This window comes from Giraffa tippelskirchi, chromosome 12, assembly GCF_054371585.1.
Source record: "Giraffa tippelskirchi isolate mGirTip1 chromosome 12, T2T-mGirTip1v1.2.pri, whole genome shotgun sequence".
NCBI lineage: Eukaryota > Metazoa > Chordata > Mammalia > Artiodactyla > Giraffidae > Giraffa > Giraffa tippelskirchi.
In genome coordinates this window covers 116221878-116243893 of record NC_137286.1, presented here as the reverse complement: position 1 = coordinate 116243893, position 22016 = coordinate 116221878, and the positions used below count along the sequence as shown (strand labels likewise).

General features: G+C 40.6%; 1 long non-coding RNA gene across 1 annotated transcript; it reads right to left on the bottom strand.

Annotated features, from left to right (window-relative positions):
* Positions 1–10066: 10066 nt before the first annotated feature.
* On the bottom strand, positions 10067–14517 carry LOC145530385 (uncharacterized). The gene is made up of 2 exons (XR_014071723.1): positions 14300–14517; positions 10067–10891 (listed from the first exon to the last, which is right to left on the bottom strand). It is a non-coding gene; the product is annotated as an uncharacterized LOC145530385 (long non-coding RNA).
* Between the last annotated feature and the right edge of the window lie 7499 nt (positions 14518–22016).

Genomic DNA, 22016 nt, shown 5'->3' with positions numbered 1-22016 from the left:
CCTAGGGATAGAACACAGTCTCTTGCATTACAAGTGGGTTATTTACCATCTATGCCCACCAGGAAAGCCTATATGCATACATATATATACATATATATGCACACACACAACTGAATATTACTCAACCATAAAAAAGAGTGAAATAATGTCATTTGGAGTAACATGGGTGGACCTAGAAATTATATTAAGTGAACTAAGTCATACAAAGAAAGGCAAATATCATATCACTTATATGTGGAATCTAAAAAAATGATGCAAATGGACTCATTTACAAGACAGAAATAGATTCATAGACATAGAAAACAAACTTTTGGTTACCAAGGGGAAAAGTAGGAGAAAGGATAATTTGGAATTTGGGATTAACAGATAGACTACTATGTGTAAAATAATCGGCAAATACCTAGAGCATAACACCGTGGAATACATTCAATATCCTATAATGACCTATAGTGGAGAAGAATCTGAAAAAGAATATATATATATATATATATATATATATATATGTACACTTCTATGTACATATGTATACATAACTGAATCACTGTGCTGTACACCTGTAACATAATAAATCAAGTATAAAAAAAAGAACAAGAAAAATTGTCACTAGCATTATACTTCGTGGTAAAAGTCTGTTCTCTCCCTAAGAAAAGGAGTAAATAAGGATCTTCACTCTTAAAACTTCTATTCAACATTTTACTGAAGCTTCTAGTCAGTACAATAATGCATAGGTAAAAAATTAAAGGCATGCAAACTGGGAAAAAGAAAGTAAATTGACTTTATTGGCAGACAATACAGTACTATATGTAGAAAATTATAAATATAAATTTTAAAACCCACTATGACTTATAAGCAAGTTTAACAAGCTTGCAATATAAAAGATCAATTTAAAAAATCCACTGTATAAAGTACAAGCAACACACAAGTAGAAAATTAAATTAAAAAAGCAATTCCAATCATAATAACATCTAAACAATAAATTTAACTAAACAAGGCAAAGGGGCATGAGAGAATTTTCTGGGTTGATGGAAATTTTTAAAAACATGATATGTGTGTGTGTGTGTGTGTGTTCAGTCACTCCGTCATGTCCAATTCTTTGAGGCCCCATGGATTGTAGCCCATCAGCCTCCTCTGTCTATGGGATTCTCCAGGCAAAAATACTGGAGTGGGTTGCCATTTTCTCCTCCAGGGGATCTTCCCAACCCAGGGATCATACCTACATCTCCTGCCTGACAGGTGGATTTGTTACCACTAGTGCCACCTGGGAAGCTATACGAATTTACTAAAATTTGTCAAACTGTGTACTCAAAATGATAAATCTTATGGTATGTTAACTATAGCTCAACAACACTGATCTTTCTATACTCATAAGAATCAGAAATATCTTCTTTTTCTCACAGAAATTATAAAATTATCACACAATGAGGCAAAGATTATGAAGCAAAAACGTAGGGGAAAATGTCTAGAGGTTTGTTAATCAATGAATATATATATTATATTATTTTTTCTGAACTTTGTAATATCAGCATTAAAAATTCTTTCTATAAAAGTTATTCTGATTTTTTTAATTTATAATTTTTGTTGCTTTTCTTAAAGGGGCCCCTAAAATTGTTCAACTTTTCATTTTAAAAAATCCACTTCTGCTCCTATTTATGTTCCTTAGTTCTTTTCTCCAGAGGGAACCACTTTTACTCATTTATTATATAGGTGTACCTCAGAGACATTGTGGGTTCAGTTCCAGACCACCACATAAAGTGAATATTGCAATAAAGAAAGTCACATGAAAATTTTGGTTTCCCAGTGCATATAAAAGTTATATTTACACTATACTAGAATCTATTAAGTGTGCAATAGCATTGTGTCTAAAAAAATGTATATTGTTGCTGTTCAGTTGCTCAGTCATGTCTGACTCTTTCTGACCCCATGGACTGCAGCACACCAGGCTTCCCTGTCCATCACCAGCTCCCGGAGCTTACTCAAACTCATGTCCATTGAGTCAGTGATGCTATCCAACCATCTCATCCTCTCTTGTCCCCTTCTCCTTCTAAATTCAATCTTTCCCAGTCTTTTCTAATGAGTCGGCTCTTCGCCCAGGTGATCAAAGTATTGGAGTTTCAGCTTCAGCATCAGTACTTCCAATGAACATTCAAGACTGATTTCCTTTAGGATTGACTGGCTGGATCTCCTTGCAGTCCAAGGGACCCTCAAGAGTCTTCTCCAACACCACAGTTCCAAAGCATCAATTCTTCAGTGCTCAGCTTTCTTTACAGTCCAACTCTCACATCTATACATGACTACTGAAAAGACCCTAGCTTTGACTAGGTAGACCCTCATTGGCAAAGCAATGTCTCTGCTTTTTAATATGCTGTCTAAGTTTGTCATAGCTTTTCTTCGCAGGAACAAGCATCTTTTAATTTCATGGCTGCAGTCACCATCTGCAGTGATTTTGGAGCCCAAGAAAATAAAGTCTCTCACTGTTTCCATTGAGCCCCAATCTTTTTGCCATGAAGTATTGGGACAAGATTCGCTCATTGGCTGGAACACCTCACAGAACACAGGTATCACCTCACAGAACACAGGGATCAAGGTCTTGGGTTCATCAAAGCACATGGTAGAGGATGCAGATTAGGACACACAGGGCCAGGTCTGGGAGGGTCCTGAGGAATCCGAGGAGATGGTAGGGACCCTCCCATGTGCAGCCCAGCTGGACAGGCATCATGGGTCATCTGGGGACCCACTGTTTCCACTGGCATTTGAGGGACATTTTCAGGCTCTGGATGTGTTACTGCATGGCTGCCAACCCTGAACATCAGCATCTTCCAGTAGTTAAGGATACATGGGCTTGACAGCTAGAATTCAAGTCTTCACCACACCACCTACCATCTGTGGGACTCTGGCCAAGCCACCTGAACTCTGTTGTCTCATTTGTAAAATGAAGGCAATATGCTGTCGGAGCTATTCAGACGGTCACTGGCCCACAGAGAGAACAAGTGCTGTCTTTCTGTTTCAGACTAAGATGGTGGAGTAGAAGGATGTGTGCTCATCCTCTCCTGTGAGAACTCCAAAATTACAACTTGCTGCTGAACAGCTATTGACAGAAGAATGTTGGATCCCACCAAAAAAAGATACCCCACATCTAGGGGCAAAGGAGAAGCCCCAGCAAGGCGGTAGGAGGGGTGAAATCACGTTTAGGATCAAACTCCATACCCGTCAGAGATGCTCAGAGGGCTCAAACAAAACCTTGTGCACACCAGGACCCAGAGACCCCACAGAGACTCAACCAGACCTGCTTTTGAGTATTTGAGTGTCTCCTGAGGAGGTAGGGGTCAGCAGTGGCCTGCTCCAGGGGCAGGGGCTCTGGGTGCAGCAGATCTGGGTCACACAGCCTGTGGCCTAAGCCCTCTTGGAGGAGGTCGCCATTAACCCCACCATGGAGCTGCCAAGCAAACGACCCACAAACTGCAGAACAATTATACCAAAGAAATTCTCACACTGTTAAGAAATTTCTAGGACTCACAAAAGATTTCCCAACCTGGGGATCTGGCAAAGGGATTGAGAATCCCCAGGGATTTTGACTTTGGATGCCAGTGGGGTTTGATTACAGAACTTCCACAGGACTGGGGAACAGACTCTTGGGGGGCACAAACAAAACCCTGTGTGCACCAGGACCCGGGAGAGAGGAGCAGGGACCCCACAAGGGACTGAGCCAGACTTGCCTGTGAGTGTCCAGGAGTCACTGGTGGAGGCGTGGATTGGTGGTGGCCGGCTGCAGGGTCAGGGACACTGAGTGTGGCAGTGCATGCATGAGACCTTTTGAAGTAGGTCGCCATTATCTTCATTACCTCCACCATAGTTGGTCTCAGGTCAAACAACAGGGAGGGAACATAGCCTTGCCCATCAACAGAAAATTAGATTAAAAATTTACTGAGCATGGCCCTGCCCATCAGAAGGAGACCCAGTTTCCCCCATAGTCAGTCTCTCCCAACAAGACAGAATGAAAACCACAATCACAGAAAACTAATCAAACAGATTACATGGACCACAGCCTTGTCTAACTCAATGAAACTATGAGTCATGCTGTGGAGGGCCACCCAAGATGGACAGGTCATGGTGGAGAGTTCTGACAAAACGTGATCCACTGGAGAAGGGAATGGCAAACCACTTCAGTATTTTTGCCTTGAGAACCTCATGAACAGTATGAAAAGGCAAAAAAGATATGACACTAAAAGATGAACTCCCTAGGTTGGTAGGTGCCCAATACGTTACTGGAGAAGAGTGGAGAAATAACTCCAGAAAGAATGAAAAGACTGAGCCAAAGCGAAAACACAACCCAGTTGTGGATGTGACTGGTGATGGAAGTCAAGTCTGATGCTGTAAAGAACAATACTGCATAGGAAACTGGAATGTGAGGTCCATGAATCAAGGTAAATTAGAAGTGGTCAAATAGGATATGGCAAAAGTGAACATCGACATTTTAGGAATCACTGAACTAAAATGGACTGTTATGGGCGAATGTAATTCATATGACAATTATATCTACTACTATGGACAAGAATCCCTTTGAAGAAATGGAGTAGCCATCATAGTCAACAAAAGAGTCCAAAATGCAATACTTGGTGCAATCATAAAAACAACAGAATGATCTCTGTTCATTTCCAAGGCAAGCCATTCAATATCACAGTAATCCAAGTCTATGCCCCAACCAGTAATGCTGAAGAAGCTGAAGTTGAACAGTTCTATGAAGACCTACAAGACCTTCTAGAACTAACATCCAAAAAAGCTGTCCTTTTCATCATAGGGGACTGGAATGCAAAAGTAGGAAGTCAAGAGATACCTGGAGTAACAGGCAAATTTGGCCTTGGAGTATGAAATGAAACAGGGCAAAGGCTAACAGAGTTTTGCCAAGAGAACGCACTGGTAATAGCACACACCCTCTTCCAACAACACAAGAAAAGACTCTACACATGGACATCACCAAATGGTCAATACCGAAGTCAGATTGATTATCTTCTTTGCAGCCAAAGATGGAGAAGCCCTATATAGTCAGCAAAAACAAGACCAGGAACTGACTGTGGCTCAGATTATGAACTTCTTAATGTCAAATTCAGACTTAAATTGAAGAAAGTAGGGAAAACCACTAGACCATTCAGGTATGACCTAAATCAAACCCCTTACAATTATACAGTGGAAGTGACTAATAGATTCAGGGATTAGATCTGATAGACAGAGTGCCTGATGAACTATGGACGGAGGTTCATGACATTGTACAGGAGGCAGTGATCAAGACCATCCCCAAGAAAAAGAAATGCAAAAAGGCAAAATGGCTGTCTGAGGAGGCCTTACAAATAGCTGTGAAAAGAAGAGAAGCAAAAAGCAAAGGAGAAAAGGAAAGATGTACCCACTTGAATGCAAAGTTTCAAAGAATAGAAAGAAGAGATAGGAAAGCCTTCCTCGGTGATCAATGCAAAGAAATAGAGGAAAACAATAGAATGGGAAAGACTAGCGATCTCTTCAAGAAATTTAGAGATACCAAGGGAACATTTCCTGCAAAGATGGTCACAATAAAGGAGAGGAATGGTATGGAACTAACAGAAGCAGAAGATATTAAGAAGAGGTGACAAGAATACACTGAAGAACTATACAGAAAAGACCTTCATGACCCAGATAACCACGATGGTATGATCACTTACCTAGAGCCAGACATCCAGGAATGCGAAGTCAAGAGGGCCTTAGAAAACATCACTGGAACAAAGATAGTGAAAGTGATGGAATTCCAGTCGAGCTATTTCAAATCTTAAAAGATGATGCTGTGAAAGTTAAAAAAGCAACAGAATTTCAGAAAACCATCTACTTCTGTTATGTTGATTACACCAAAGCCTTTGACTGTGTAGATCACTACAAACTGTGGAAATTTCTTAAAGAGATGGGAATACCAGACCACCTTACCTGCCTCCTGAGAAATCTGTATGCAGGTCAAGAAGCAACAGTTAGAACTGGGCATGGAACAATGGACTGGTTCCAAATTGGGAAAGGAGTATGTCAACTCTGTACATCGTCATCCTACTTATTTAACTTATATGCAGAGTACATCTTGCAAAATACCAGGCTGGATGAAGCACAAGCTGAAATCAAGATTACTGGGAGAAATATCAATAACCTCATATACACAGATGCTCCACCCTATGGCAGAAAGTGAAAAGAACTGAAGAGCCTCTTGATGAAAGTGAAAAAGGAAAGCAAAAAACTTGGCTTAAAACTCAACATTCAAAAAGCTAAGAATATGGCATCTGGTCCCATCACTTCATGGCAAATAGATCAGGAACATGGAAGCAGTGAGAGACTTTATTTTGGGGGGCTCCATAATCACTTCCAGTGGTGACTGCAGTCATGAAATTAAAAGATGCTTTCTCCTTGGAAGAAAGGCTATGACCAACTTAGAGAGCATATTAAAAAGCAGAGACATTATTTTGCAGACAAAGATCCATCTAGTCAAAGCTAGGGTTCTTCCAGTAGTCATGTATGAATGTGAGAGTTAGACTGTAAAGAAAGCTGAGCACTGAAGAATTGATGCTTTGGAACTGTGGTGTTGGAGAAGACTCTTGAGGGTCCCTTGAACTGCAAGGAGATCCAACCAGTCAATCCTAAAGGAAATCATTCCTGAATATTCATTGGAAGGACTGATGCTGAAGCTGTAACTCCAATACTTTGGTCACCTGGGTGAAGAGCCAACTCATTAGAAAAGACCCTGATGCTGGGAAAGATTGAATTTAGAAGGAGAAGGGGACAAGAGAGGATGAGATGGTTGGATAGCATCACTGACTCAATGGACATGAGCTTGAGTAAGCTCCAGGAGCTGGTGATGGACAGGGAAGCCTGGTGTGCTGCAGTCCATGGGGTCAAAAAGAGTCAGACACAACTGAGGTCTGAACTAACTGAACTGATGGGAGTGGATGCCACGAGTTTCATTTTTTTGAATGTTGAGTTTTAAGTCAGCTTTTTCACTCTCCTCTTTCACTTTCATCAAGAGACTCTTTAGTTCTTCACTTTGTGCCATAAGGGTTGTGTCATCTGCATATCTGAGATTATTGATATCTCTCCCAGCAATCTTGATTCCAGCTTGTGCTTTATCCAGTCCTGCATTTTGCAAGATGTACTCTGCATGTAAGTTAAATAAGCAGGATGACAATATACAGCCTTGACGTACTCCTTTCCCTATTGAACCAGTCTGTTGTTTCATGTACAGTTCTAAATGTTGCTTCTTGACCTGCACACCGGTTTCTCAGGAGGCAGAGAATGTGGTCTGATATTCTCATCTCTTTAAGAATTTTCTACAGTTTGTTGTGATCCACACAGTCAAAGACTTTAGCATAGTCAATGAAGCAAAAGTTGATGTTTTCCTGGAACTCTCTTGCTTTTTCTATGATCCAACAGATGTTGGCAGTTTGATCTTTGGTTTCTCTGCTTTTCCTAAATCCAGGTTGAACATCTGGAAGTTCTCGGTTCGTGTACTGTTGAAGACTAGCTTGGAGAATTTTTAGAATTACTTTGCTAGTGTGTGAGATGAGTGCAATTGTGCGGTAGTTTGAGCATTCTTTGCTATTGCCGTTCTTTGGGATTGGAAAGAAAACTGACCTTTTCCAGTCCTGTGGCCACTGCTGAGTTTTCTAAACTGGCTGGCATATTGAGTGCAGCACTTAAACAGCATCATCTCTTAGGATTTGAAGTAGCTCAACTGGTATTCCATTACCTCCACTTGCTTTGTTCATAGTGATGCTTCCTAAAATCCACTTGACTTCACACTCTAGGATGTCTGGCTCTAGGTGAGTGATCACACCATTGTGGTTACCTGGGTCATTAAGATCTTTTTGTATAATTCTTCTGTGTATTCTTGCCACCTCTTCTTCACATTTTTTGCTTCTGTTGGGTCCATACTGTTTCTGTCCTTTTTTGTGTCCATATTTGCATGAGATATTCCCTTGGTGTCTCTAATTTTCTTGAAGAGATCTCTAGTCTTTCCCATTCTATTGTTTTCCTCTATTTCTTTACACTATTCACCTAGGAGGGCTTTCTTATCTCTCCTTGCTATTCTTTGGAACTCTCAACTATTGACAAGATGGTGGAGTAGAAGGACATGCACTCATCTTCTCCTGTGCGAACACCAAAATCTCAGCTAGCTGTTAATCAACCATTGACAGGAGAATGTTGGATCTCACCAAAAAAGATACCCCACGTCCAATGGCCAAGAAAAAGCCCCAACAAGATGGGAGGAAGAGCCTAATCGCGTTTGGAATCAAACCTCATACCTGCCAGAGATGCTTGGAGGGTGCAAACAAAACATTGTGTGCACCAGGACCCAGGGAAAGGAGCAGTGACCACCAGAGGAGACTGTAGCAGACCTGCCTTTGAGTGTTTGAGTGTCTCCTGCAGAGGCACAGGTCAACAGTAACCTGCCATCGGGACAGGGGTCTGGCTGCAACAGACCTGGGAGGCACGGCATGTGGCATAAGTCCCTTTGGAGGAGGTTGCCATTAGTGCCACTATAGAGCCCCCAAGCAGAAGACAGACAAACTGGAGAACAGTTATAACAATGAAGTTCTCACACTGCTACAAAAGTTTTAGGGCCCACAACAGATTTCCCAATCTGGGGTTCTGGCAAAGGCTAAGAACCCTCAGGGAATTTGACTTTGAAGGTCAGTGGGATTTGATTACAGAACTTCTACCAGACTAGGAAAACAGACTCTTAAAGGCTATAGACAAACCTTGTGCACATCAGGACCCAACAGAAAGGAGCAGTGACCTCACAAGTGACTGAGCCAGATTTGCCTGTAAGTGTCTGAGAGTCTCTGGCAGACGTGTGGCTGACAGTGGCCTGCCACATGGTCAGGGGCATTGACTACCACAGTCCTGGGAGCCACAGAGTGCTGACATAAGTCCTTTTGAAGGAGGTCACCATTACCCCTACAATAGTTTGGCCTCAGGCCAAATTACAGGGCTGGAACACAGCCCCACCCATCAGCAAAACTTTGGATTAAAGACTTAGCCTGGGTTTGCCCACCAGAGCAAGACCCAGTCTTCCCCACAGCCAGTCCCTCCCATCAGGAAGTTTCCACAAGCCTCTTATCCTCATATATCAGAGGGCAGACAGAATGAAAAAAATGTATATAACTTAATTTTAAAATACCTTATTGGTAAAAAGTGCTAGCCATCACTCCTGAGCCTTCAGTGTGTTATAATCTTTTTGCTGGTGGAGGTTCTTGCCTCAGTGCTAATGGCGGCTAACTAATCCGGGAGGTGGTTGCTGAAGGTTAGGGAGGCTATGTAAATTTCTTAAATAGAACAATGAACTTTGCTTCATTGATTGACTCTTCCTTTTCTTAAGCAATTTCTCTGTAGCATGCAATGTTGTTTGATACCATTTTACTACCGTAGAACTTCTTTCAAGTTTGGAGACAACCCTCTCAAACCCTGCCACTGTTTTATCAACTAAATTTATGTAATATTAAAAATTCTTTGCTGTCATTTCAATAATCTTCATAGCATCTTCACCAGGAGTAGTTTCCATTTCAAGAAATCACTATCTTTGCTCATCCATAGGAAGCAATTCCACATCCATTAAAATTTGATCATGTGATTGTAGCAATGCAGTCACATCCCCAGACTTCACTTCTAGTTCTCTTGCTATTTCCACCATATCTGTAGTTACTTCCTCCGTGGAAGTCTTGAACCACCCCCCAAAGTCAACCATGAGGGCTGGAATCAACTTCTTCCAAACTTCTCTTAATGTTGATAGTTTGACCTCTTCCCATGAATTGTGAATGTTCTTAATGGCATCTAGAATGGTGAAAGGGCTTCCCTGGTGGCTCAGACAGTAAAGAATCTGCCTGCAATGCAGGAGACCTGGGTTCAATCCCTGGTTTGAGAAGATCCTGAAGGAGGGCATGGCAACCCACTCCAGTATTCTTGCCTGGAGAATCCCCATGGACAGAGGAGCCTGGTGGGCTACAGTCCATGTGGTCACAAAGAGTCAGACACAACTGAGCAACTAAGCACAGCACAGAATGGTGAAAACTTTCTGGAAAATTTTCAGTTTATTCTCTCTACATTCATCAGAAGAACCACTAGATATAGCAGTTTTAGCCTTGTGAAATACATTTCTTAAATAATAAGACTTAAAATTCAAATTTAATTCTTAATCCATGGGCTACAGGACAGATGTAGTGTTAGCAGGTATAAAAGCAACATTAATCTCATACACCTCCATCAGAACTCTGGGATGACCAGGAGATTGTCAATGAGCAATAATATTTTGAAAGAAATCTTTTCTTCCGAGCAGTAGGTTCAATCGTGGGCTTAATATATTCAGTAAACCATGATGCAAACAGATACGCTGTCATTCAGGCTTTGATATTCCAATTTTAGAGCACAGGCAGAGTAGATTTAGCATAATTCTGAAGGGTCCTAGGATTTTCAGGATGATAAATGAACATTGGGTTCAACTTCAAGTTACCAGCTGCATTAGCCCCTAATAAGAGACTCAGACTGTCCTCTGAATGAGGCATTGACTTCTCTCTAGTCATGGAAGTTCTGGGTGGCATCCTCTTCCAATAAAAAGCTGTTTCATCTGGACTGAAAATCTGTAGTTTAGGGTAGCCACCATCGTTAACTATCTGATCTTCTGGATAGCTTGCTACTATTTCAGTTCTGGCTGCTTCACCTTGCAGTTTTATGTTATGGAGATGGTTTCTTTCCTTAAACCTCATGAATCAACTTCTGCTAGCTTCACGTTTTTCTTCTGCAGCTACCAGACTTCTCTCAGCCTCCAGAGAATTGAACAGAGTTAGGGCTTTGCTCCAGATTAGGCTTTGGTTTAAGGGAATATTGTGGCTGGTTTGATCTATAAAAAATGAAGAAAAAACTAAAGCATTAGTCGCTCAGTTGTGTCCAACTCTGTGACCCCATGGACTATATAATCTGCCAGGCTCCTCTGTCCACGGAGTTCTCCAGGCAAAAAGACTGGAGTAGGTAGCCATTCCCTTCTCCAGGGGATCTTCTCGAAACCAGGTCTCTGCATTGCAGGTGAATTCTTTACCATCTGAGCCATCAGGATCTATACCGACCATTTATTCTTTCTCCATATTGCTTTCTTGTGTGTACACTGGAGTAGCACTTTTAATTTCCTTCAAGAACTTTTCCTTTGCATCTATAACTTGGGGAGTTGTTCAGCAGGATAGGGGTAACTTTTGGCCTGTTTCAGCTTTTACATGCCTTCCTCACTAAGATTTAACATTTCTAGCTTTTGATTTAAAGTGAGAGACATGTGACTCTTCCTTTCACTTGAACACTTGAGAGGCCACCATAGGGTTAGTAATTGGCCTAATTTCAATATTATTGTGTCTCAGGGAATACGAAGGCCTGAGCAGGGGGAGAAAGGTGGAGAATGGCTGGAGGATAGAGCGTCTGAACATACACAACATTTATCAGTTGAGTTTACTGTTACATGAGCATGGTCATGGTGCCTAAAACAATTCCAAGACTAACATTAAAAATCAGTGATCACAGATTTATATAATAAACGTAACAACAATGAAAAAGATTGAATCGTGAAAATTATCAAAATGTGACACAGGGGCACAAGGTGAGCAAATGCTGTTGGGATAATGGTACTGATAGACTTGCCCAGTGCAGGGTTACCACATGTCTTCAATTTGGAAAAAACATAGTGTCTGTGAAGTACAATAGAGCAAGGTGCAACAAAATGAGATCTGCTGATACAGCCTTCCAGAGATAATTTAACTAAATAACAACATTGTCTAATTTAATAATAACATAATAGATAATTTGGTATGACTAAGGGCCAGACTGTGCTCTAAGGACTTCCATTTATTAAACCACTTGATCCTTACAGCGACTTTATGGATAGGTGCTATTCTCACCTTGTTTTACAGATGAAAATGCTAAGGCAACAGAAAGCATTGCAACTTTCCTATGGTAAGTTTCAAACCCAGGCAGTCTAGCTGCAATTTTTACTCTTAACTACCCCTCAAAATTGTCTCTCAATACATACACAAGTGGTTTTTTTCTTGGTGTGGTGGGGGTAGGGAGGTGAGAGGGCAGTGGCAACAGTCTAAAATGTAAGTACAAAGAGCTGGGTTTTACACATGCTGCATACACCTTTCTGTGCTGCTCTTTTATATGTCTTGAGTATAGACTTATGTCTTGAGTACAGGACTGGCTACATTATTTTCTGGGTCCAGTACAAAATGGAAATGCGAGTTCCTTGCCTCAAAAATCATTACTAATTTCAAGAAGGCAGCAACAGAGTATTAAACCAAGTTTGGGGCTTCCCAGATGGTCAGTGGTAAAGAATCCACCTGCAATGCAGGAGACATGGGAGACGTGGGTTCATTCCCTGGGCTAGGAAGATCCCCCAGAGAAGGAAATGGCAACCCACTCCAGTATTCTTTCCTGGAAATCCCATGGACAGTGGAGCCTGGAAGGCTACAGTTCATGGGGTTGCAGAAGAGTTGGACACGACTTAGCAACTAAACATTAGCAACCTAGGGTGCCTTTAAGCCCATGCCCATGAAATGAGGCTTCCATGAACCCAGTATTGTTTTTTAAGATTTTTTTTTATGTAGATCATTTTTAAAGTCTTTATTGAATTTGTTACAACATTGCTTCTGTTTTACGTTTTGGTTTTCCAGCCCTGAGGCATGTGGGATCTTAGCTTCCTGATCGGGGAATTGAACCCACACTCCTTGCACTGGAAGTGAAGTCCTAACCACTGGACTGCCATGGAAGTCCCATTCCAGTACTTTTGCCTTGAGTTCTTGTTGCCACCATAACTGCCTCCCAATGACTGATCAGAAGCTGGTCATAGAACTAAGAGGTGCCACCTTTATGCCACAACCTAGGGACATGCCAACTCTCCTGTTGTGGTTGCCAACTTATGAAGGGAGAGGTATCAAATCTGCCCATGCAGCTTGTGTTATTGACTAGAAGAAAAAAGAACAAGAGTCTTTCTGTATAAATACATGGATAGACACCTAGAGATTAGAAAACTGTAGTCTGGAGTTATCTTGCTTCTTATCTTTTGCTTTATTAGCAAGGTAATTTGGGTCACTAATGCTGATGAAATCAATATGGCTAGCACTAAATTCTTCTTCTCTGCCTGTTTCTCCCCATACCTAAACCAAAATTATTCCCAGCCTGTACTTACAAGTAAAACTTATCAGACCATTTGACCCAGATGACACTGAAAAATTGCATCGCTAGACTCTTTGCAGCATTTCACATCATCTGGATTTTTCCTTTCCTTGGCAAGGAAAAGTAAGAATCACCCAAAGAGCTTCAGCTCAGCTGACTGCCACTGATAAGATCAGGAAAGTTTGCTGAGTGAAAACCTTCCAGACACTTTTCTGACATGTTGATGGAAGGTTTGTTTTGCCCATGTTTCTTCCTCCTCTCCCAGCTGACATGTATGGTGACCTAAGGAACTAAAGGTATAGGTGAAGAACATCCAATTCAGAGTCATCCAAAAAGGTCCAGGCAAGTGAAAAAGAGCCGAGAGGAAAATTTCCAGAACATTTCCGTTTAGAAGCATGATGAAACTTGTTGACTAAGGTATCCACGTTATCTAGGGCATGCACTTGACAATCTGGCACAGGTGACGAAACTGACAAACACATACAAGAAACTAGCACAACATTATCTGTAAATTGGTCGTGATTGAACACTTCATGTCATCAAGGGAATAGAGGCAATGAAAGAGAAGCCTTATTTCTCTACAAAGAAAGGAATTTCTGTCAGAAAGAGACTAAGATATAAAAGAGAAAAATGTCTTGAGAGAGATCGCTATGCATTCTGTAAAGTACATGTTGTACAAGGCAAAGGGAAGAGCAGATTGATTCTGAAACTCTATTCAGTGTAATTTTGTGTAAGCTGTTCTCTAAAGAGAGACTGAACCCTAATCAAGCAGCATCTTCTTCCAGATGGCTCTAAGTGTGCCTTCAAATGTTTTTAAAGAGAGGGTGGGGATGATTCCTTACTATAATGAAAGGCACATATTGAGACTTGATCAAAGAATATTTCCGATACATATTTATAACTTGGCATGCTCAGAATGGTTTGTAAGGATTTTCCCTTTCCCCATCTTTTCCTGGTATTTGTTGGCTCAAGACATGCTTCAGTGGAATTCTGATTCTTAAGTGGATGTCAAGTCCATGGGTCCCCCTGTCCAAGACCCTTAATCAATATTTGTTGAATGAATAAAAAGACTACATCCTCACATCCAATGGCATACCAGTTGACAAAGTAGGAACTGCAGGAGCAAGGCCAGGTTGGTATCTTCAGCTGAAAGAAAGGAGCCTGAGTTCCATTCTCATCTACACATAATTGAATGATGTGAACTCAGTTACAGGATTTTGATCCTATGATACTTTCAGCTTCATGTACAATTTCAGTAGGTTTTTTTAAAATATAAATTCAGTAACAGAGTTTTCCCTAAAACAATGTCACCATGCCAACAATGAGGTAATTGCCAAAAGATTCTGGGTGAAAGAATTCTTGAGAAAGGATTCCTGGTCATTGCACTTATTCATTCATTAATTTGCTTATTCATCTACATATTTATTGAGCACCTGTTATGTCTCGGTTGTTGGGCTAAGTTCCTGAGGATATGCAGGCAAATAAAGTGGCATATCTGCCTGCCCTCAAGTTGACAATCTAGTGGGGATATTTCAATTACAATAGTTCAATGAGTGTTAAAATGCCACGATGTGCTATGGGAGAAAAATATAAAGGATACTTAATCAAAGTTGTAAAGTATTTCCAGAGAAGAGACACAAAAACATAGACCTGAAAAATAAGCATATCTCAGCTGGGCAAAAGGAAGAGGTGGGGCTTAAATCTTCCAATAGAAGGGAATAGCATTTGCCAAAGGTCAAAGACAAGCCTGGGGAAGGGCACGCTGGGAGCTAAAGAAAGTTCATGATGACTGGCGGTTGAGTTGGGGCTGAGGATGAGAGAGGGGAGATCAAACCGGAAAGACGGAGAGGGCAGGAAGAAGGTATGTGACCTTTTTAATACTTGAATAGGGAGCTACATTTAATTGAATTAAAATCCACAAACTCAGACTATGCTAAATGATGTCAGAAATACAAGTCTCAGTGAGGAAACTGTCTCTACCCTCAAGGAGCTTGAGTCAGTAGCAAATTCTCAGGGTCCAGAAACTATGTCAAATCCAGAACAAATAACCCATGAGATGGAAGATGTCCCACAATGATATTGAGCACTGATTCAGAAGTGTTGTTTTGTAAAGGAAGAATAATCTCCTTTCATGTGTGGATTTTAGATGTAATCTGAAGGTGTGTATGTGTAGATGTTTCAAACATCCTAAGAGATATACTTCAATCTCCTGCATTCTACCACTATTAAGAAATAAAGGTGATCTAAATTGTAATGTATATAAATGTCAAATCACTATACTTATATGCCAGAGACTCATACGATACTGTACATCAACGATACATCAATCAGAAAAAAAGAGGGCTTCCCTGGTGGTACAGTGGTTAAGAATCCCTTGCCAATGCAGGGAATATGGGTTCGATCCTTGGTCCAGAGGATCTCACATGCCATGGAATAACTAAGCTCTGGGCCACAACCACCAACCCCGCATTCTAGAACCCATGCTCCACAGCAAGAGAAGACTAGCAACAAGAAGCTAGTGCACCACAACTAGCAAATAGCCTCTGCTCTCTGCAATTAGAGAAAGCCCAGGCACAGCAACAAAGACCCATCAGAGCCAAAAATAAAGAAATTAATCTTTGGAAAAAATTGTAAAATTTTTTAAAAAGAAAAAGAATCCTTGATAGCATTGGAGATAAGTGAAGATGATCTGATTATGAATCAAAATCATCTATTTTGAATTCTAGAAATATTGAGACAGAAATTCTGTCACGGAAGAAAATTACAACAGGCACTTTCTTATATCATCAGGTAGAACTTAGAGAAAGAATTGACGTCAAAGTTCTCTTCCTTTCGGTAAAAGTTTGAAAAATCTGAATTCCACCTGACTTTATAAGATAGTTATAGAGAACCATTTTCTCCTCAAAGTTCATAGGCTTTGCCTAATACTTATTTTTATTATTAATAATAATTATGATAATTAATAATAATTATTATTTGCCTAATAATTTAAAGACTCTTCTAGGACTTTTGGAAGGTTCTCAGAAGACATTTGCAATTTTGGAGAGGTAGAAATAAAGGCAGTGCCTATTTTAATGTCAGGTATATTTAAGCAAATATGTTGAAACTAACATTAGATGCCAGGCTACTCACTATGCAGAAACGTTGGTGATATTTAATAATAGTGTCTCTTCAGTGTAATTTTCATAGAACTATCATAGTTTTTTATAAGGTCCTTTCTGAACCCCAATCAGATATACTCCAACTCCTGTCTTAGAGCTGAGATTTGTTGATCTCCAGAATATGAGTTCTTTGAACAAAGAGCTACATAGCCAATTATAACTAAACAAACAAGCTAATTACATTAATAACTTGGAAAACCACTAATCTAGTTAGTGGTTCCCAATCTCTGACCAGGAGACTCCTGGAGATGCTGCAAAAAACATTTCAAATTTGTGTGTTCCCCATGCAACATCTCTACATTATACACCTGATCTTATGCAAAATTTCATGCCATTTCTGAACAATTTATTCAAATAGTATTATGTTTTAATATTATACACAGAAAACATTCATAGGTTATTAATTTCATGGCAGTCTTTTGTCATATGTTCTCAAGCAACATATTCTAAAAGTACAACTCTGAGATAGCTTCAGATGTTTTCAACCTTAAAAAGAATCCCCATTCTGCAGGCCTGTTGAGTTTTTTCTTCAAGTGAGTCATTTTTTGTCATTCTAATTCACAGGCCACTCACAAACATATTACATACAACATTTCAAATAAATAGTTGAAGGATATAATTAAGTCCAGCTGAATTTTAGCTGGTCTGAGTAACGTGCTAATGCTCCTTCTACTACAGAGTCCCACAAAAATCCTAGGACTGTTAAGAAAAAGAAAATGCATTCACTTATCTGCTAAGAAGTGCAAAGTTATATCTTAATCTCAATGGCAGCAATTTTCCTTGGTCTAACTTATCAGGTAATGTTATCACCTTTTTCCATCGCATAATGCTTTCATGCTGTTTTTAAAGACGTAATTATTCATGTGACTCACTGCAAGCTATCTCAAATTCTTTTTGGAAGTAAGTGAGACATGAATAATCAAAAACTAGCTTGTAACATTGTCCTAGAAATAGATTTCATTGTAAAGCAAGAGTTCTTATAAACTGAAATTTTCTCTGAATAATGTATCCCACTGGGCTAAAATCTTTGTCAGAATGAGGTGCCTTTCAATACCAGGCAAAAAAAGTTAATTCAACACTTTTTGACCATTTCATATGTACTGCTTAGTCCTAGGAAACAAAGATGAATTAGAATCACCTATCATATTCTTACTTTATATTAGCTCAGAAAATGTTGGAAGCAGGGTGGGAGGTGGCTACATCATGGTTTGACTTTTGTCTGAAGAGCTATCAAAGCAGAAAAAAGAGAGCAGTTCTTATGGTGTTTGCAGAAGTAAAGAGTGAATCAAGAAAGTTGTGCTTCATCAAAGTGACAGCTGAGATGTGTTGGAGTGTGAGCCGAATTTTACCACACAAAGAAGAGCAGGAGGTCACTGCAGGGAAAAGGTGAATATGAAGAAAGGCACACTCTCAATTTCCCTTCTCCCCCTCTCACTGTTTTATTAGCTCTTCCTCCTGACCCATCCCTAAATAATGGGGCTAACTCAGGGCTCTAGCCTGGGCCACTTATCATCTCACACTACAAGCAAATATTAAGCAATCTCATCCACACCCAAGGATGGCTTGATTCCCATCTTTATGTTGATGACAACTAAGTATATATCTCCAGCCCAGATCTCTCTGCTTAACTCCAGATGAATATAGCAAAGCCTTCGCGACATCTTTTCTTTGGCTTCTCACAAATCCTTCAAACTCAACACGTTCAGAACTGAATTCATTTCCTCATACTCGTCCTCCTGCAATTTTCCCATATCAGTTACTGACATTACGATCCCTCAGGTGCTCTCACCAAAAACCTGGGTGCCATCCATGACTCCTCCCTGTTCCTCACCCATAGCCTCCATCCAACATGTTGCCAAGCCCTGTCAAGACAATGTCTGACGTAGTTCATGAAGTAGTTCTTGCTCAGTCCCTATAACTTCTACTTTAATCTTATATCCCAAATTATGTCCTTAATCTCTATGTCCTATATTACTGGGTAGAAACTATCCAGCAGAAAGGGAGGTGGGGATGGGGTAGCAGACATTTGGGGTCCAGCAAAAATGGTGCAGGAGGGAACTGAGGCTCATGGCTAAGGAATGGTACCAGGTGCAACTGGATGTCTGTGCTGTTGGCAGTTACAGTGGGTTGAGATCTCTGAAAACTACATAGTAGGCACAGTACACAATACTCCTCTGCCATGGATGGTTATCGGCAGTGCTCATAGCAAGTTCATTTGTCTGAAGTTAAAATGGTGCTCTCTGTAGTCACAAGACCAGGAACATCCGTGGAGGCTCCCAGTGTGTCAGAGGGGAGAGCCTCTCCTCCTGGTTTTGGAACTCTAGTCTTGCTGGAAACTTATGACAAATAAGTGAACCTCCTGTCTCAGGGACTCCACCAAAACAGTGCTGAGTCAATGAATAACCATGTTTCCTCATTTGAGAACTGATAGTTTACAGTTTTTGTCCATCTGTCTTTGTGATGAATGAACTTATAAAAACATATCTTATAATAAAAAGGGCAATCCTATTTTTGTCACCCTTGCTGCAAAATAATTTTTCCTAGATTTATGTATGTGTGTGTGTATTCGTGTCAGCAAACTTGTCTACATGTTCCTTTTCTTTCACTCCCAGACATAAGACTCTTTGCTGCTTTGGCCTGAGTGCTTGGAAATCTCTAAATGGATCAGGGCAAGGGAGAGCCAGCCCAGAAGGAGACTCCTGATCCGAGGAAGACGTGTTTCAAAATGAAATATTGTAATGTAGGCAGCGATTTTCACTTGAAACTGAAACAATTCCACATTTTAGTACATGTTTTTCAAACACAACCTGCACTCAGTTAACTGGAATCAGTTTTAATATAACTCATTCACTTGAGTATGTCTATTTTCAGAATGGCCATTGTGCCAAGGACAAGTTGACCAAGTGACTTCCCCTAAGTGTTTTGGCAATCCACCCTGATGACCCACTGCCAGTTATCAACAGCACAATCAAGCTCAGGAGAACTGAAGCCTAAACACACAAGACTGACACCCCTGGACTTTGAAAATGGGCCCCAGTGCACTAAATGAACCCTGTCTAATATTGGCCTGGATTCTGTCAGTTAAAATAGGTATTTATTATTATTATCAATCATAGTAAAGAATTTACGGTACAAAAGTTAGGGAAAAACTGATTTCCAATTCTAGTTCCCCAACACTCCTCATTCCAATATACATATTTTTCTGCTCGCTGTTTTTTTTTTTTTTCTTTAATTATACATGCTTTATATGAGACTTCTCTGATGCTCAGACAGTAAAGATCTGGGTTCAGTCCCTGGATCGGGAAGATCCCCTGGAGGAGGGCATGGCCACCCACTTCAGGGCATGGCAACCCACTTCAGTATTCTTGCCTGGAGAATCCCATGGACAGAGGAGCCTGGCAGGCTATAGTCCACAGGGTCCCAAAGGGTTGGACGTGACTGAGCAGCTAACACTTTCACTTTTTTTATGTGCTTAGCACATTTATGACATATAGCAATAATCTATACATATAGCTAACTTTTATATGCTAAATACAACAATATATTGGCAAGCCTCTAGCAAGCCTAAGAAGAGAGCACAAAAGCAAGGAAATATATCAGTGAGGGACAGGGAAGCCTAGCGTGCTGCCGTCCATGGGGTTACGAAGAGTCAGACACGACTTGGTGACTGAATAAAAACTCTAAACAGAAAGAATATGCAAATAATTTTAAGCTTGTGGCACTCAACTCCATAAAACTAAATAAAGTTGAAAGATGAAATAAATGGATGATTTCCTAAGAAACTTGTAAATAATTTGTAAGGTTGCCACGGGACCATGGACGCAGATATCATTTTAAGTTCAGGGTACACTAAGCCCAAGCAGGTCCAGCTGACCTACTTCACAGAGTCACCCACACTTATCTATTACACCTCTAATAAACTCATTGTGCCGTGTCAAATAAGTGCCAAGCACTCAGTTATACCTGTGGAATGAAGGAATCCACTATGCAGAGTGAACCAGTAATTAGTCTAGCGGGTTTGCTTTCTGAAGCACTCTCCTCTGTGGGAATGTCACCCACATTTCCTATAACAGCCACTGTCTACAAGTTAGATGCTAAATTTTTTGCTTTAGCTCTACTGTCATTAGGGTTAGAGGCAGGTTCTGATTTAGTAGGAGCTTATTGTCACAACTATTCTTATGCTGTCCTGCTCAAACTGACTGGAGGTCATTAAATCCATTCTGGTGACATCAGAACTCCACGGGTTATAAATTTTCTCCTTGACAATTGATATTAATATCCCTTTGGAAGGGCAGGTAGCATAAGGACAGGGAAACTCTTTGACTTTGATTTGGGATCAGGTAATTAAATGGATCCCCTCCTCGTGCAAATATCTAAGTCAGAAATACTTGTTTTTGCATTAAATTTTAGTTTTGATCTTAAAGTGACTCCTAATTATTTAACAATGACAGAGCAAATATTGCTTCTATGGCCTTAAAATACTTAAAATGACTAATAACTCAGTTTGAGGCTTTTTTCACCAAAAAAGAGAGGGAGTCATGGTCTCTAGCAAAAGGACCCTCAGTTAATTTAGGGTGTGAATAAACAAGAATGATGGTAGAAACTGGATTTCACTGGGTGAGAAAGAGTATCATCTGATAAGGCAAAAAAAAGGGGGGGTTGGAGGGGAACATTACACTGGTCAGAGATCCATGTCAGTAAAAACAAAAGAGAAAAACATGGACATCTCACTATTTCAAGGAGAGAAGTAGCCCTTTCTGAGTTTTATTATGTGGTTTAATTGATAGCAAGAACTGGAAATCAAGACATCTTGGTTCTGTTCCCATAATTTGAATGCTTTCACATTGCTTTTTCTGACTTGATCAAAATATCCTCCATGTGCAGGGGTTTAAGAGCACAGCTCTGTAACCACCATTAGAGAATGAGCAATTCAAGTAAGTCATTACATTTTAAGTACTTCTTAATTCAGAAATGAACTAAATGCAGGCAGGAGATTTAAAAGTCCATAATGATATCAGCTTAAATGAGGCTTCTGGAGTTATGTTGTAAAAAATCTGCAGTGTTCTCTTATTCAACAGCTACTGGGAAAATTGGGACCCACAAGCAGATCAGAAAATGGTGCTATCATTGCCCAAGACACATTCCTGTGCTAAGTCGCTTCAGTCATGTTCGACTCTGTGATCCTATGGACTGTAGCCCGCCAGCCTCCTCTGTCCGTGGCACTCTCCAGGCAAGAATACTGGAGCCGCTTGCCATTTCCTTCTCCAGGGGATCTTCCCTATCTACGAATCAAACCTGCCTCTCTTATATCTCCTGCATTGACAGGCGGGTTCTTTACTACTAGTGCCACCTGGAAAGCTCCCCAAGACATGCTCCAGAAGCAGCTAATTTTACCCCGCTTCTTTCTGTCTTGCTCTTGCCTCCATGAGTGAAGCATCTGAGAAAGGGAAGGCTCTCCAGTATCAGCTCATCAGACGTCTCCAGCTCCCTCCTTGACCTCTAACATCTTCAGGTCATTTAGATCTGCAGTATCTAGAGAAGTGGTCCTCAGCGCTGGCTGTATATCAAGATCCCTTGACGCAGTAAAAAATTGCTGATGCTCGGGCCCTTATCCAGACCAGTTAAATCAGAATCTCTGGGATTAGACGCTTG